Here is a 15,930-nt window from a genome sequence, read left to right on the forward strand (position 1 = left end):
TAATTGTGGTTTTTCCCATTGAAAGTAATGGCAAAGGGCCAGGTGCAGTGGCTCACACCTGTAATCCCCGCACTTTGGGAGGCCAAGACAGGCAGATCACCTGAGGTCGGAGTTCAAGACCAGCCTGATCAATATGGAGAAACCCCACCTCTACTAAAAATACAAAATTAGCCTGGCATGGTGGTGCATGCCTGTAATCCCAGCTACTTGGGAGGCTGAGGCAAGAGAATCGCTTGAACCCAGGAGGTGGAGGTTGCAGTGAGCCAAGATCGCACCATTGCACTCCAGCCTGGGCAACAAGAGTGAAACTCTGTCTCAAAAAAAAAAAAAAAAAAAAAAAAAAAACAGTAATGTCAAAAACCACAATTACTTTTGCACCAACCTAATATTACTAATATTAGCTGGGCATGGTGGCACATGCCTGTAGTCCCAGCTACTTGGCAGGCTGAAATGGGAGGATCCCTTGAGCCCAGGAGGTCAAGGTTGCAGTGAGCTGGGATCAGCATCAGCATGCACTGCACTCCTGACTGAGCAACAGAGCAGACCCTGTCTCTAAAACAAAAAACCAACAAGAAAACAAAACCAAGAAACCTATAGCAAATACCATACTTACCGGTAAAAGACTGAATGCTTTTTTTCTTTGAGACAGGGTGTCAAAATGAGGTGAGGATGTCCACTCTTTTTTTTTGAGATGGAGTCTTGCTCTGTTGTGCAGGCTGGAGTGCAGTGGCATGATCTAGGCTTATTGCAACCTCTGCCTCCCAGGTTGAAATGATTCTTCTGCTTCAGCTTCCCAAGTAGCTGGGACTACAGGCAAGAGTCATCATGCCCGGCTAATTTTTTTTTTTTTTTTTTGAGACGGAGTCTCGCTCTGTCGCCCAGGCTGGAGTGCAGTGGCCGGATCTTGGCTCACTGCAAGCTCCGTCTCCCGGGTTAACGCCATTCTCCTGCCTCAGCCTCCCCAGTAGCTGGGACTACAGGCGCCCGCCACCTCGCCCGGCTAGTTTTTTTGTATTTTTTAGTAGAGACGGGGTTTCACCATGTTAGCCAGGATGGTCTCGATCTCCTGACCTCGTGATCCGCACGTCTCGGCCTCCCAAAGTGCTGGGATTACAGGCTTGAGCCACCGCGCCCGGCCGTTTACAGCAGTTTTATTCACAATAGCTAAAACGTGAAACCAGCTCAGATATCCTTCAGTGGGTGACTGGTTAAACAAACTCTGGGCTGGGCGCGGTGGCTCACACCTGTAATCCCAGCACTTTCGGAGGCCGAGGTGGGTGGATCACCTGAGGTCAGGAGTTCGAGACCAGCCTGGCCAACATGCTGAAACCCTGTCTCTAGTAAAAATACAAAAATTAGCTGGGCATGGTGGCAGGCGCCTGTAATCCCAGCTACTTGGGAGGCTGAGGCAAAAGAATTGCTTGAACCTGGGAGGTGGAGGTTGCAGAGAGCTGAGATCGTGCCATTGCACTCCAGGCTGGGTGACAAGTGCAGGACTTCGTCTCAAAAAGAAAAAAAAAAAACAAACTCTGGTATCATTTTTTTTTGGCTTTCCCCTGCTCCCCACTAGTAATTTTAATTTATAATTTTTTTTGCTTTCTCTTGTTTTCTTTAAAATTTTTTGTAGATTTTTTGATTTCTCTAGTTTTATTCAGTTTTTCTTTATTGTTTTAGTTTTGTTCTTCTCTAGTTTTAAAATACATCCATCAAGTATACACCTAGTATGTACCCACAAAAATTAAAAATTAAAATTAAAACATAAAAAAATTAAATACATTCATCAGTAAAACAGAACATTGTGAATCGTATCGTCAGAAGCGCCTCCCAGGGATGTAAAACTTTTCTCTCAAGCTGAGCGGTGGCATTGTGGGTTTGCCTGGCATGTTTTTGACCTTGTAAAACAGCATCCTGTGGTTAGGAGCTGGTCTCTAGATGAACGAACCCAATACAGCACTTTAGTAATTTCAGGTGATGGCTGACGAGGAACGGCGTGTGCTTTCTGGTTTCTCTGGCACATAGCTGACGTCACAGGGCTTACTCCTTGTGATTTAGGCGGCAGCTGCAGGAACAGCCTTCTGGAAAGACAAAACCAGCATCATTTGTCTCACCTCTCCTCGGAGTGCCGAAGCTTCCCTTTCCTCATTAGGAACATTCCTTTTACCTCAAAGAGCTATTGTGAAGAATGAAAAGCAGAAATAGCTGGGAAGCACTTCACGCCAGCCAAGGAAATGTGAGTCATCACTTGGGGCTCAAGTAGGATTGGGCTCAGCTGTGAGTAACATAAACCCTGAAATACCAGTGGCTTAAACGAGGTAGAAGTTTATTCCTCTTTCGTAATAAAGTGCAGGAGTGTGACAACATGGATGATCGTGGAGAACATTATGCAAGTGAAATTAACTAGTCGCAGAAGGACAAACACTGCATGATCTCACTTATATGTGGAATCTAAAAGAGACAAACTGGAAGAGTGGAGTGGAGTGGTGGTTACCAGGGGCTGGGCAGGAGGGGTTGGGGAGATGTTGGTCAAAGGGTAAAAAATTTGTACTTCAAGAGCTCTATTACTAAAATGATGACTGCCGGGAGTGGTGGCTCACGTCTGTAATTCCAGCACTTTGGGAGGCCAAGGCGGGTGGATCACCTGAGGTCAGGAGTTCAAGACCAGCCTGATGAACATGGAGAAACCCCTTCTCTACTAAAAATACAAAAAAATTAGCCACACGTGGTGGCGCATGCCTGTAATCCCAGCTACTTGGCAGGTTGAGGCAGGAGAATCACTTGAACCCGAGAAGCGGAGGTTGCAGTGAGCTGAGATTATGCCATTGTACTCTAGCCTGGGTAACAAGAATGAGACTCTGTCTCAAGAAAAAAAAAAATGGTGACTATAGTTAATAACAATGTATTGTATACTTGAAAATTGCTAAGAGAGTAGATTTTTTTTCTTTTCTTTTTTCTTTCTTTCCTTTTTTTTGAGACAGTCTCACTCTGTCATCCAGCCTGGAGTGCAGTGGCACAATCTCAGTTCACTGCAACCTCTGCCTCAGCTCCCGAGTAGCTGAGACTACAGGCGTGCGCCACCATGCCTGGCTAATTTCTGTATTTTTGGTAGAGACAAGGTTTCACCATGTGGGCCAGGTTGGTCTCTAACTCCTGGCCTCGAGTGATCTGCCACCTCAGCCTCCCAAAGTGCTGGGATTACAGGCACTAGTCACCGTAGCGGGCCAGAAAGTAGATTTTTTTTTTTTTTTTTTGAGATGGAGTTTTGCTCTTGTTGCCCAGGCTGGAGTGCAAGGGCATGATCTCGGCTCACCGCAACCTCCACCTCCCAGGGCCCTCAGTTTCCCAAGTAACTGGGATTACAGGCATGCGCCACCACGCCTGGCTAATTTTGTATTTTTAGTAGAGACGGGGTTTCTCCATGTTGGTCAGGCTGGTCTTAAACTCCCGACCTCAGGTTATCCGCCCCCTTCAGCCTTCCAAAGTGCTGGGATTACAGCCGTGAGCCGCCACACCTGGTCTGAGAGTAGATTTTTAAATATGCCAGAAAACAATGATATGAGGTAATGGATGATATGTTAATTAGCTTGATTTAGCCATTCCACAATCAGTATACATATATTGAAACATGTTGTACACGATAAATGTATATACTTTTTATTTTTTATTTTTATTTTTTAGACAGAGGGTGTCATTCTGTGGCCCAGGCAGGAGTGCAGTGGCGTTATCATAGCTCATAGCAACCTCCAACTCCTGGGTTCAAGTGATCCTCCTGCTTCAGCTTCCCGAGTAGGTAAGATTACAGGGATATGCCACCACGCCCGGCTACTTAAAAAAAATTGTTTTTTGTAGAGATGGGGGGGGGGTCTCACTATGTTGCCTAGGCTGGTCTTGAACTCCTGGCCTCAAATGATCCTCCCACCTGGGCCTCCGAAAGCACTGAGATTACAGTTGTGAGCCACAGCACCCGGCTTACACTTTTTGTCAATTAAAAATAAATACCTAGGCTGGGCACAGTGACTTACACCTTTATTCCCAGCACTTTGAGAGGCTGAGACCATCAGATCACCTGAGGCCAGGAGTTCGAGACCAGCCTGGCCAACATGGCGAAACCCCGTCTCTACTAAACATATAAAAATAGTGGTGGTGGCGTGCACCTGTAGTCCCAGCTGCTCGGGTGACTGAGGCATGAGAATCACTTGAACCCAGGAGGCCACTGCACTCCAGCCTGGGTGACGGAGTGAGACTCTGTCTCAAAAAAAAAAAAAAAAAAAAAAAAAAAGTCAGCAAACCTTAGTCACATGACCAAGTCAACATGAATGGGAGGCTGGGAAATGTAATTGTTATTCTATTTGGTCATGTACCCAGCTAAATAATGGAAATTTGGACTGGGTGCAATGGCTCACGCCTATAATCCCAACACTTTGGGAGGCTGAGGTGGGAACACCACTCAAGCCCAGGTGTTCAAGACCAGCCTGGGGAACATAGCAGAACTCTTTCTCTACCAAAAAAAAAAAAAAAAAAAAAAAAAAAAAAAAAATTAGCTGGGTGTGGTGGCACACACCTGTGGTCCCAGCTACTCAGGAGGCTGAGGCAGGAGGATTGCTTGAGCCCAGGAGGTCAAGGCTGCAGTGAGCTGTGATCACGCCACTGCACTCCAGCCTGGGCAACAGAGGGAGACCCTCTCTCTTAAAAGTAATAAATAAATAATGAGGGTTCTGCTACTTTTAAAAATGGGAAATTACAGGAAAAAGGGAGATTGCCACAACTTGGTTAGTGCTATAGGAAAGTAGAGGCCTGTTCTGTAACTTCCACTGGTGACCTATGGGAAGATTGTACCATTTGCCAACAGACTTTGTTGTTGTTGTTTTTTTTTTTTGAGACGGAGTCTTGCTCTGTCGCCAGGCTGGAGTGTAGTGGCGATCTTGGCTCACTGCAGCCTCCATCTCCCGGGTTCAAGCTATTCTCCTGCCTCAGCCTCCCGAGTAGCTGGGACTGTAGGCGCATGCCACCACGCCCAGCTAATTTTTGTATTTTTAGTACAGATGGGGTTTTACCATATTGGCCAGGATGGTCTCGATCTCTTAACCTCGTGATCCTCCTGCCTCGGCCTCCCAAAGTGCTAGGATTACCGACGTGAGCCATCGGGCCGGGCCGTTTTTTGTTTTTGTTTTTTGAGATGGAGTTTTGCTCTTGTTGCCCAGGCTCGAGTGCAATGGTGCGATCTCGGCTCACTGCAACCTCTGCCTCTCGGGTACAAGCGATTCTCCCGCCTCAGCCTCCCGAGTAGCTAAGATTACAGGTGTCCGCTACCACACCCGGCTAATTATTTGTATTTTTAGTAGAGACAGGGTTTCACCATGTTGGCCAGGCTGGTCTCGAACTCCTGACCTCAGATGATCCACCTGCCTTGGCTTTCCAAAGTGCTGGGATTACAGGTGTGGGTCACTGACCCCGGCCGCCAATGGACTTTGATCGTGGCGACAAAAATACGCACAGTGTGCCTTTCATATCAAGCCAACTCTAGGTTGCAACTGGCCTGAAAGTAGGAACCCCCACCCTTGGGAGAACTCACCCTTAGCCCTGTCCCAGGTCCTTGGGAGGTTTTCCCCATCTTGGCATGACTGAAGGTAAGGACAAGTACATGTCCTTGCTGCCCTTAGCGTTCTCATCTCCCTGCTCTGAGGGATCCCTCGTTTGCTCGGGTTACCTGCCTGCTTTCAGCCTGGCCCCGCAGCGGCAGCAGCGCCCCTTGAACACTCCCCAGGTCCCAGAAGGGAAAACTGCTCTCATAGCCACTACTTTTCCCATTCCTGTGGCCACCTGCAGTCCCATATGGGAGACATCGAGCAGTTTCTGAAAACATGCAGGGGATAGGAGTTGGGATTCCTTCTCTCTAGAACCTGGTGGTTCAACATCTATATCAAGCATCCACATATGTGACCTTGAACGAAACTACTTAGCCCGGGCATGATGACTCATGCCTGTAATCCCAGCACTTTGGGAGGCTGAGATGGGTGGATCACTTGAGCCCAGGAGTTCGAGACCAGCCTGGACAACATAGGGAGACCTCGTCTCTACAAAAAATACAAAAATTAGCCAGGCATAGTGGTTCACGCCTGTGGTTTCAGCTACTTGGGAGGCTGAGGTGGGAGGATCACGTGAGCCTGGCAGATGGAGGTTGCAGTGAGCCGTAATTGTACCACTGCACTCTAGCCTGGCAACAGGGGGAGACCCTGTCTCATTTAAAAAAAAAAAAAAAAAAGACACAGGGGCTTAATATGGAGATGTAGCACAGGGCAGTGAAGGCGGGATGGGCCTGTGTGAAGAGGCATCAGAGAAGACTTCACAGAGGAAACGTTGCTTGAACTGTGGTCTGAGGTGAGCAGGGTCCCTGGCTGGACAAGAAGGAAGGGCATTCCCAGCTGAGGGCACAGCGCGAGCAAAGCCAGAGAAGCTTGGAAGAATGTGGCCCAGGGAACCAATGGCAAGATGGCTGGGGCCATGGGTGCGTGGTGGGAGATGATGGGAAATGAAGCTGGAGTGGAGGCAGAAGAAGATTGGAAATATTTCTCGCACTCACTATGACCCTGGCACTGCGCTAAATACTTTATAGATATTGTCTGGCTGAAATTTCATAGTGACGCTGTGAGGGAGGTGTTATTATTATTCCCATTTTACAGATGAGTGCATTGAGACTCAGAGAGGTTAGGCATATTGACAAAGATTGCATAACAAGGACTAAGTAGGGCTGGGACTTGAACTAAGCCTGTTGGACATCAGGGTCTAGTCTCTTAAACAGTGAGACGTTTTCCTGCTGGCATTAGAGGGGTTTTGGAAGCTAGCTAGCTTTCTTTCTTTTTGTCTTTCCTTCTTTTCTTCCTGTTTTTTCTTGTCTGCTTTATTTTTATTTTTATTTTTATTTTTGTTTTTGAGATGGAGTTTTGCTCTTGTTGCCCAGGCAGGGGTGCAGTGGTGTGATCTTGGCTTACTGCAACCTCCGCCTCCGGGGTTCAAGTGATCCTTGTGCCTCAGCCTCCTGAGTAGCTGGGATTACAGGCACCTGCCACCATGCCCAGCTAAGTTTTGTATTTTTAGTAGAGACGGGGTTTCACCATTTTGGCCAAACTGGTCTCGAACTACTGACCTCAGGTGATCCACCCGCCACGGCCTCCCAAAGTACTGGAATTACAGGCGTGAGCCACCGCGCCAGGCCCAGCACTGCATTCTTTTTTTATGGCTCAATCATATTCCATAGTGTGGATGCACCACATTGTGTTTATTCATTTGCCATCAGCTGATGGCTCTTGGAACCTTTTTAATGTATATTTTTTAATTTGTACAAATGTATGGGGTACATGTGCAATTTCATTACCCGCATAGATTGCATAGTAGTCAAATCAGGGCTTTTAGCGTATCCAGCACCCAAATAATATACCTTGTACTCATTAAATAATTTCTCATCATTCATCCCTCTCGCCCTCCCCTCACCCTTCTGAGTTTCCACTGTCTATCACTCCACTGTCTACACCTTTTCTAGCACCCACTCATGAGTGAGAACGTGTAATATTTGTCTTTTTGTGCCTGGCTTGTTTCACTGATGATAATGACCTCCAATTCCATCCATGTTGCTGCAAAACACATTATTGCATTCTTTTTATTGCTGAATAGTATTCTATTGTGTATATATGCCATGGTTTCTTTATCCACTTGGAAGTTTTTAAGCAAAGAAGAAATGGAGTAACAGTTGTGATTTAGAAATATTATTTTGGTGAGTGAGGAGATGAGAATTCAGTTAGGATGCCATTTCCATGTCCTCCATAAGAAAGGATGAAGGCTTTCAAAGTGGGGAGGGGCTTTGCCTCTCCCGCATCTTGGGATGATCTCCCCATATAGGAAGGATAGTAAAACAATGTGAAATCACCGCTGCAGAGCACTAAAAAGACACGTTGTCCTTCCATTCAAAGGAAAGCCCAAAGGCTGGAAAATCTAGGACTGGAGGCAGAGATGAGGGGACACATTGGAGAGACGTTTAGAAGACGAAAGTGACTTGACTTGGCCATGGTTTGGATGTGGGAAGTGAGGGAGGAAATGGGAAACATCTAGAGCACATTTGTTTGTTTGTTTGTTTGTTTGTTTGTTTGAGTCGGAGTCTTGCTCTGTCGCCCAGGCTAGAGTGCAGTGGCATGATCTCGGCTTACTTCAACCTCTGCCTCCTGAGTTCAAGCAATTTTCCCTACCTCAGCCTCCTGAGTAGCTGGGATTACAGGCACCTGCCTCCATGCCCAGCTAGTTTACTTTTATTTTTATTTTTATTAGAGACAGGATTTCATCACGTTGGCCAGGCTGGTCTCGAACTCCTGACCTCAGGTGATCCACCCACCTCGACCTCCCAAAGTGCTGGGATTACAGTCGTAAGCAACCACACCCAGCCTAGAACACATTTCAATTTGTGTCTTGAGTGATGGGTAGATTCACTCTGAAGTGGAAGAAGACAGAGGAGAAGCAGGTTTGGGTAGAAGCAAGAGGGAAATAATGAGTTTGGTTTTGAGCTGTTGAATGTCATTTTGCAACCAGAACAAATAATATTCTTCCCCAACTCTTTCTCTCAATGTTGGGGGTCAAGCATCAGAACATGATTCCTATTTGGGGGGGATATTTCAAGATAGGTGGGGAGGTGGAGCCCTACTTTACACTTTAAATGCTGAAGAGAGGCAAATATTCTTTCCTCTCCCTCTCTGGCAGGTGGGGGCGTGATCAAGGCACCCTCAAATGGATGCGTCTGTCTGGGTCTCTCAATCTTGAGAGAGGGACAGAAAGGTGGAGACATTCAGCGATTATTCAAAGCAATTGTGCAAATAATCCCCCCAAAATTTGTTCTGGGATAAGATAAAGGGAAAAAATAACTGTTTTGGAATAAGGAAAAGATGAAAAAATTAAAAGAATAACATAAGTATCTTTATTTTCCAAGTAGACAGTATCCAGATTCCTGCTATTTGTGAGTTTTGTTCCAGAAAGCAAACATCATCATAGCCTCTAACTATACACTAATAAACTGATCGTTTATGAAATTAGTCCCATTTAAACTCTCCTCTGTCTGAGAAGCCCCGCCTGGCTCTGCTTCCATGTCTTTGTCATCAGTCTCTTGATGATTGTCTGATGTTGTGATACCTAATTAAACAGTGCTAAACAGTACTATGCACTTTATTACAAATGGAAATTACAAACGTTGCAAAACGATGCAGATTTTATAATGTCAATGAAAATGATGCTGAACTACATTGCAAAGCTCTTGACAAATGAGCCTCTGGTAGTGATACCAAGTAGCAAATGGAGAATAAATTGACAATGGTGATGATGGGAACATCAAAAGAGCATAATGCTACAGTTTGAATGTCCCCTCCGAGACTCATGTTGAAATTTAATTGCCAGTGTAGTGGTATTAGGAGGTGGGACCTTCAAGATGTGATTAGGTCATGAGGCCCTGCCTTTTTTTTTTTTTTTTTTAATTTATAAAGAAAATAGGTTTAATTGCCTCACAGTTCTGGAGGCTGTACAGGAGGCCTCAGGAAATCCACAACCATGGCAGAAGGCAAAGGGGAAATAAGCATGTCTTCATGTGGCAGCAGGAGAGAGAGAGAGTGAAGGGAGAAGTGCTACACACTTTCAAACCACCAGGTTTAGGGGAAACTCTATCACCAGACAGCACTCAGGGGATGGTGCTAAACCATTAGAAACCACCCCCATGCCCTAGTCACTTTCCACCAGACCCCACCTCCAACACTGGGAATCACAATTCAACATGAGATTTGGGTGGGGACACAGAGACAAACCATGTCAAATACAATGGATTTTTGCATGTTGACTTTGTATCTCGCAATCTTGCTAACCCCACTCATTGAATTTCATTGAATTTGCTTTTTTGTAGATTCCTTGGGATTTTCTACATAGACAACAATGTTGTCTGGGAATTGGGACAGATTTATTTCTTCATTTTCAATCTGTATTCCTGTAATTTGTTTCTCTTGTTTTATTTTACTTGCTAAGACTTCTGGCAGATTTTTTTTTTTTCTTGTTTGTTTATTTTGAGACAGAGTCTTGCTCTGTCACCCAGGCTGGAGTGCAGTGGTGTGATCTTGGCTTACTGCTACCTCTGCCTCCTGGGTTCAAGTGATTCTCCTGCCTCAGCCTCCTGAGTAGCTGGGACTACAGGCGCCCACCACCACACCTGTTTTTTTTTTTTTTTTTTTTTTTTTTTTAAGTAGAGATGGGGTTTCACCATGTTGGCCAGGATGGTCTCGAACTCCTGACCTCTAGTGATCCACCCGCCTCGGCCTCCCAAAGTGCTGGGATTACAGGCGTGAGCCACCATGCCTGGCCAGTAGATGTTGATAATAGGGGCAAGAGTGGACGTCCTCATCCTGCTCTTGGTCCTGGGAAAAGGATCCTCTCACCTCAGTACAGCACTGGCTGTACTTAGTCAGAGGTCTGTCTTAGATTGAATAAGTTATTTTCTGTTCCTACTATGCTGAGATGTTCATCGTGAACACATGCTAAATTTTGTCAAACGCTCACTGTCCATCGCTTGATATAAAAGGCTTACAACTGCGTCTTGGTGCCTTTTTTACAAATCCCAGAGTCTGTGCTATCTTGGTGTTAGCATTTACTGACTGTTGTTTTCCATTTAAATTGATGTTTTCCTGGTTCACTTATGCCAAGTAATTTTGGGTTTTGTCCTAAAGTTCAGGTTTTTTTTTCTTTTTAGAGATGGGGGTCTCTGTCTGTCGTCCAGGCTGGAGAGCAGTGGTGTGATCATAATTCATGAAGCTTTGAACTCCTGGGCTCAAGTGATCCTCCCACCTCCGCTTCCCGAGTAGCTGGAACCACAGCACCTGGCTCTTTAACGAATAAACACTCCTTGGTTTGTTGTTTGCCTTTGGTTAAATTCCAAAGCACTGAAATGGTTGTTTCTGGCTTTCATTCAGATTTACAGGTACATTTTAGGGAGAGGGTTTGTTGACCTCCTCACTCCTTCACGTTGGAAATCTTTAATATCTTTTATTATGCAATTCAATCTTCCATCCAATATACGTGTTGAATGCCTCCTACGCGGCTGGCTCTGCCTTAGCCACTGGGGACCCAGGGGTGAACAGACACACCACCTTCTTCCACAGTGCTTGTGCAACCACCAAGCGAACACACTGGGTTACTTTCAATAGTGAAAAGTGCAGCGATTAATATCCAACTTTCATTGAGCACCTGCCCCGTGCCAGATATTGGTCCAAGCACCTGCAGGAAGCATGTTACCCTCAAAGTCATCCCAGGAGTTAGATATGCCCATCTCATGGACAGGGACGCTGGAGAACAGGGAGCCTCAGCTGCTGCCCCCAGGACTTCACCTGGCCACATCAAATGCTGCCATCATAGTAGGCCTTCATCAAATGTTAGTCAGCACTTCTATTTTCCTCTGCTGATGGTGATACTATCTAAGAGGCACCAGCTCCAGCCAGAGAGTTGGGCAGCAGCTGCCACTCAGGATGAAAAGCCTCTGACCCCGAAGGCAACGGCCAGAGCTGGGCCACCAGGACCATGGGGCAAACATGCCACTCTCCCTCCAGGTGCCAACCAAGGAGCCCTGGGGGTCCAACCCTATCTCTGGCTTTGGCAGAACTCTTTCCTTGCCCCCAGACACCTGTGGCAGGAGGACAGTGCAGGTGGCGACAGCTCCCAGTGGCTGAGCAAGGGCTGTAAGCCTCCGCACTAGGAGACCTCTCCCATCTAGTCCTCCCCACACACTGGTTAGGAAGGTGCCACCATCTTCCCATCCACAAGAGAGGAGACAGTGGCTATGGAATGGCAGGCAGCCCTTACAAGTGGGACTGGAAGCCTTTCCCTCCCATCCTGTGGTAAGCCTGTGGCCATCACCACCATAGTTCAGCTATGCCCTGTCCTTGTCCTCTCCAGCTGACTGTCCCCGTCAATGTCATCCCTGCCAATGATCACATCCCAGCAGCAACCTGGGCTGGACTGAGGCCCCTCTTTATGAATGGATTAATGTTGTTATTTCAGGAGTAGGTTAGTTATCTTGAGAGTCTGGCTCCCTTTTACTCCACCTCGTGTTCTCTTGCCCTCTTTAGCCATGTGATACCTTCTGACATGCTATGATACAACAAGAAGACCCTCACCAGATGTGGCCCCCTTGATCTTGGACTTCCCAGCCTCCAGAACTGTGAGCCAAATACATTTGTTTTCTTTATGAATTACCCAGTCTGTGGTATTCTGTTACAGCAGCAGAAAACAGACTAAGACATGTGATAAGCAAAAGATTGAGAAAGGCCCTTGGGAAAATCAGTGAAGCCCCAGAACCTTTTACTGAAATGATTATCTTTCTGCTCCAAAAGTCAATCATAAAGTAAAAGGCATAATATATTCTATCATACAATTTTGTACAAAAATATATAAAAAAATTAATCCATTACTTTTTCTAAGTATCACAGCACAGTTGCACTTATGCCCCCCCCCCTTTTTTTTGAGACAGAATTTCACTCTTGTTGCCCAGGCTGGAGTGCAATGGTGCGATCTTGGCTCACCACATCCTCTGCCTCCCAGGTTCAAGCAATTATCCTGCCTCAGCCTCCCGAGTAGCTGGGATTACAGGGATGTGCCACCATACCCAGCTAATTTTGTATTTTTAGTAAAGATGGGGTTTCTCCATGTTGGTCAGACTAGTCTTGAATTCCTAACCTCAGGTGATCTGCACGCCTCAGCCTCCTAAAGTGCTGGGATTACAGGCATGAGCCACTGTGCCCGGCTAATTATGCCATATTTTTGAGGGTATAAGATCAAATATATTCATTTTCATAAATTTTAGGTTTCATTCCCAAGATAAGAGTTTTAATCAGAATTTTTCTTTATTACTTACCACAATCTCGCTCCCTATTTCAAGTGGATTCACTTTTATTGATCTTTTTCTTGTATTGATTATCTGGATATTATGAGGAACTCTCAAGACCATTAGAGTGTCCCCTAGAATGCAAGGATGGTTCACTACCTTTTTTTTTTTTTCTTTTTTTGAGATAAGGTCTGCTATGTTGCCCATGCTGGAGTGCAGTGATATGATTTTGGCTCACCTCTGTCTCCCAGGCTCAAACCATCTTCCCACCTCAGCCTCTTGGGTAGCTGGGACTACAGGCACATGCCACTATGCCTGGCTAATTTTTGTATTTTTTGGCACATGCCACTATGCCTGGCTAATTTTTGTATTTTTTATAAAGACAAGGTTTCACCATGTTGCCTAGGCTAGTCTCAAACTCCTGGGCTCAAGCAATCCTTCCATGTTGGCCTCCCAAAGTGTTGGGATTACAGGCATGAGCTGCCATGCCTGGCAGTTCACTACCTTAATAGGGGAAAATCCATATAATTATCTCAATAATAGCCAAAGAAATTATTTGATAATGTTCAAAACACTTTCCTGATAAACATTCTTGACAAACCAGGAATAGAAAATAAGTCAGCATTCTAGAATCAAGAATCATTCTAGCTAGTTTAAGTATAGAAGGAATGTATTAAAAGTTATTAGGTCTACACAAGGTACCTTTTAATTATAAAGGGGGAAATCAGTAACTTAATAGGGGAGAAACCTGGTAGGCACCACCTTAATAAAGTGATCAATGTTCACATCACCAGAAATCAGATAAATTGACAACTTGTGCCTCCTGATATAATGCACTAAGAAAGACACACTATCACTTCTGTGGTATTCTTACAGAAATGCATACCTGAATTTAATCGTGAGGAAACGTCAGAGACGCCAGAATTGAGGAATGTTCAACAAATAACTGGTACTCTTCAAAAGTGTCAAGGTCATGAAAGACAAAGGAAGACTCAAGAACTAGCCCAGATTGAAGGAGACATGATGACTAGGATGACATGTGATCCTGGAGCAGAAAAAGGACATTAGTGGGGCAATTGGTAAAATTTGAATAAAGTCCCTATATTAGATTACAGTAATGTATTAGTGTTAATTTCTTAATTTTCATCTTTGTACTGTTATATTTTTACATATATATATATACACACTTTTTTTTTTTTTTTTGAGACGGAGTCTCATTCTGTCACCCAGGCTGGAGTGCAGTGGTGTGATCTTGGCTCACTGCAACCTCTGCCTCCTGGGTTCAAGCAATTCTTGTGCCTCAGCCTCCTGAGTAGCTGGGAACTACAGGTGCCTACCACCACACCCAGCTAATTTTTGAATTTTTAGTAGAGATGCAGTTTCACCATGTTGGCCAGGCTGCTCTTGAACTCCTGACCTCAGGTGATCCACCCACCTCAGCCTCCCAAAGTGCTGGGATTACAGGCGTGAGCCACTGTGCCCTGCCTTTACTGTTTTTTTGTTTGTTTTGTTTTGTTTTTTGAGACGGAGTCTTACTCTGTTGCCCAGGCTGGAGTGCAATGGCATGATCTTGGCTCACTGCAACCTCCACCTCCCGGGTTCAAGCGATTCTCCTGCCTCAGCCTCCTAAGTAGCTGGGATTACAGGTGTGCACCACCACGCCCAGCTAATTTTTGTATTTTTAGTAGAGACAGGGTTTCACCATGTTGGCCAGGATGGTCTCGATCTCTTGACCTCTTGATCCACCTGCCCCAGCCTCCCAAAGTGCTGGGATTACAGGTGTGCACCACCGCGCCCGGCCCTGTACTGTTATATAAAATATTAACATTTAGGGAGTCTGAGTATATGGAAATTCTTTGTACTATATTTGCGACTCTTCTTTTTTTTAAAAAATATTCAGGCCTGGCACAGTGGCTTGCGCCTGTAATCCCAGCACTTTGGGAGGCCAAGGCAGGTGGATCACCTGAGCTCAGGAGTTTGAGACCAGCCTGACCAACATGGTGAAACCTCGTCTCTACTAAAAATACAAAAATTAGCCAGGTGTGGTGGCGTGCACCTGTAATCTCAACTACTCGGCAGGCTGAGGCAGAAGAATCACTTGAAACTGGGAGGTGGAGGTTGCAGTGAGCTGAGATAGCATCATTGTACTCCAACCTGGGCAACAAGAGTGAAACTCCATATCAAAAAAAAAAAAAAAAAAAAAAAATTCATTTATTTTTGTGTCTTACTATGTTGCCCAGGCTGGTCTTGAACTCTCAGCATCAAACAATCCTCCTGCCTTGGCCTCACAAACTACTGGGATTACAGGTGTGAGCCACTGTGCCCCACCTATATTTGGAACTTTTTTGTTTCAAAGTATTTCAAAGTATTTGTTTCAAAGTTTAATTTTTTAAATTTAGAATTTAAAAAACTATTAGGGTAGATCAAAGAATCCTGGGGTGAGCTGGGCGTGGTGGCTTGCACCTGTAGTCCCAGCTACTCAGGAAGCTGAGGTAGGAGAATCGGTTGAGCCCAGGAGTTTGAGACCAACCTGGGCAATATAGCGAGACTCCCTCTTTAAGAGAGAGAGAGAGAAAAAAAAAAAGGAATTCTGGTGTGGACCAGACATTCATTAGTGAAGAAAAATTAAAAAAAGAAAGAAAATTCAAACTATCTTGAGGGGTTCCTCCGGTGAAACCCCATGGCCACTGCTGCTGAGCGTGGAGGTCAGAACCTCTGTCACCTCTGCCCCTGACAGCCAGATGCCACCACTGCCACCCTGATTATAAAGCTCCTCTTTGGACACTTGCTCCTCATGTTGCTTTCTTCTGAATCCAGGTGCCTTACAGGGGTGGAACCTAGATCACACACATGCCTGGTTGTCAGCTGCAAGGGAAACTGAGAAAGAGAGACTGTGGCTCTACTTTGAGGAGATTTATTTATAATGTAGGAAATTCCAAATTTCAGAGGTTGTTCAAAAGATGCCAGGTCCATTCTGTGGTTTGCCTTTTCAGCTGCTGCTGCTGCTGCTGCTGCTGCTTCTTCTTCTTCTTCTTCTTCTTCTT

The 15,930-nt window shown here is 45.4% G+C and overlaps 1 long non-coding RNA gene across 1 annotated transcript; it reads left to right on the forward strand.

The window, feature by feature from the left end:
• Nucleotides 1-2,068: 2,068 nt before the first annotated feature.
• LOC115898571 lies at nucleotides 2,069-13,976 on the forward strand. The gene is made up of 4 exons (XR_004058265.1): nucleotides 2,069-2,230; nucleotides 10,760-10,987; nucleotides 12,132-12,223; nucleotides 13,763-13,976. It is a non-coding gene; the product is annotated as an uncharacterized LOC115898571 (long non-coding RNA).
• The last annotated feature ends 1,954 nt before the right edge of the window (nucleotides 13,977-15,930 follow it).

The sequence above is a fragment of the Rhinopithecus roxellana genome, chromosome 7 (genome assembly GCF_007565055.1).
Source record: "Rhinopithecus roxellana isolate Shanxi Qingling chromosome 7, ASM756505v1, whole genome shotgun sequence".
Classification (NCBI taxonomy): domain Eukaryota; kingdom Metazoa; phylum Chordata; class Mammalia; order Primates; family Cercopithecidae; genus Rhinopithecus; species Rhinopithecus roxellana.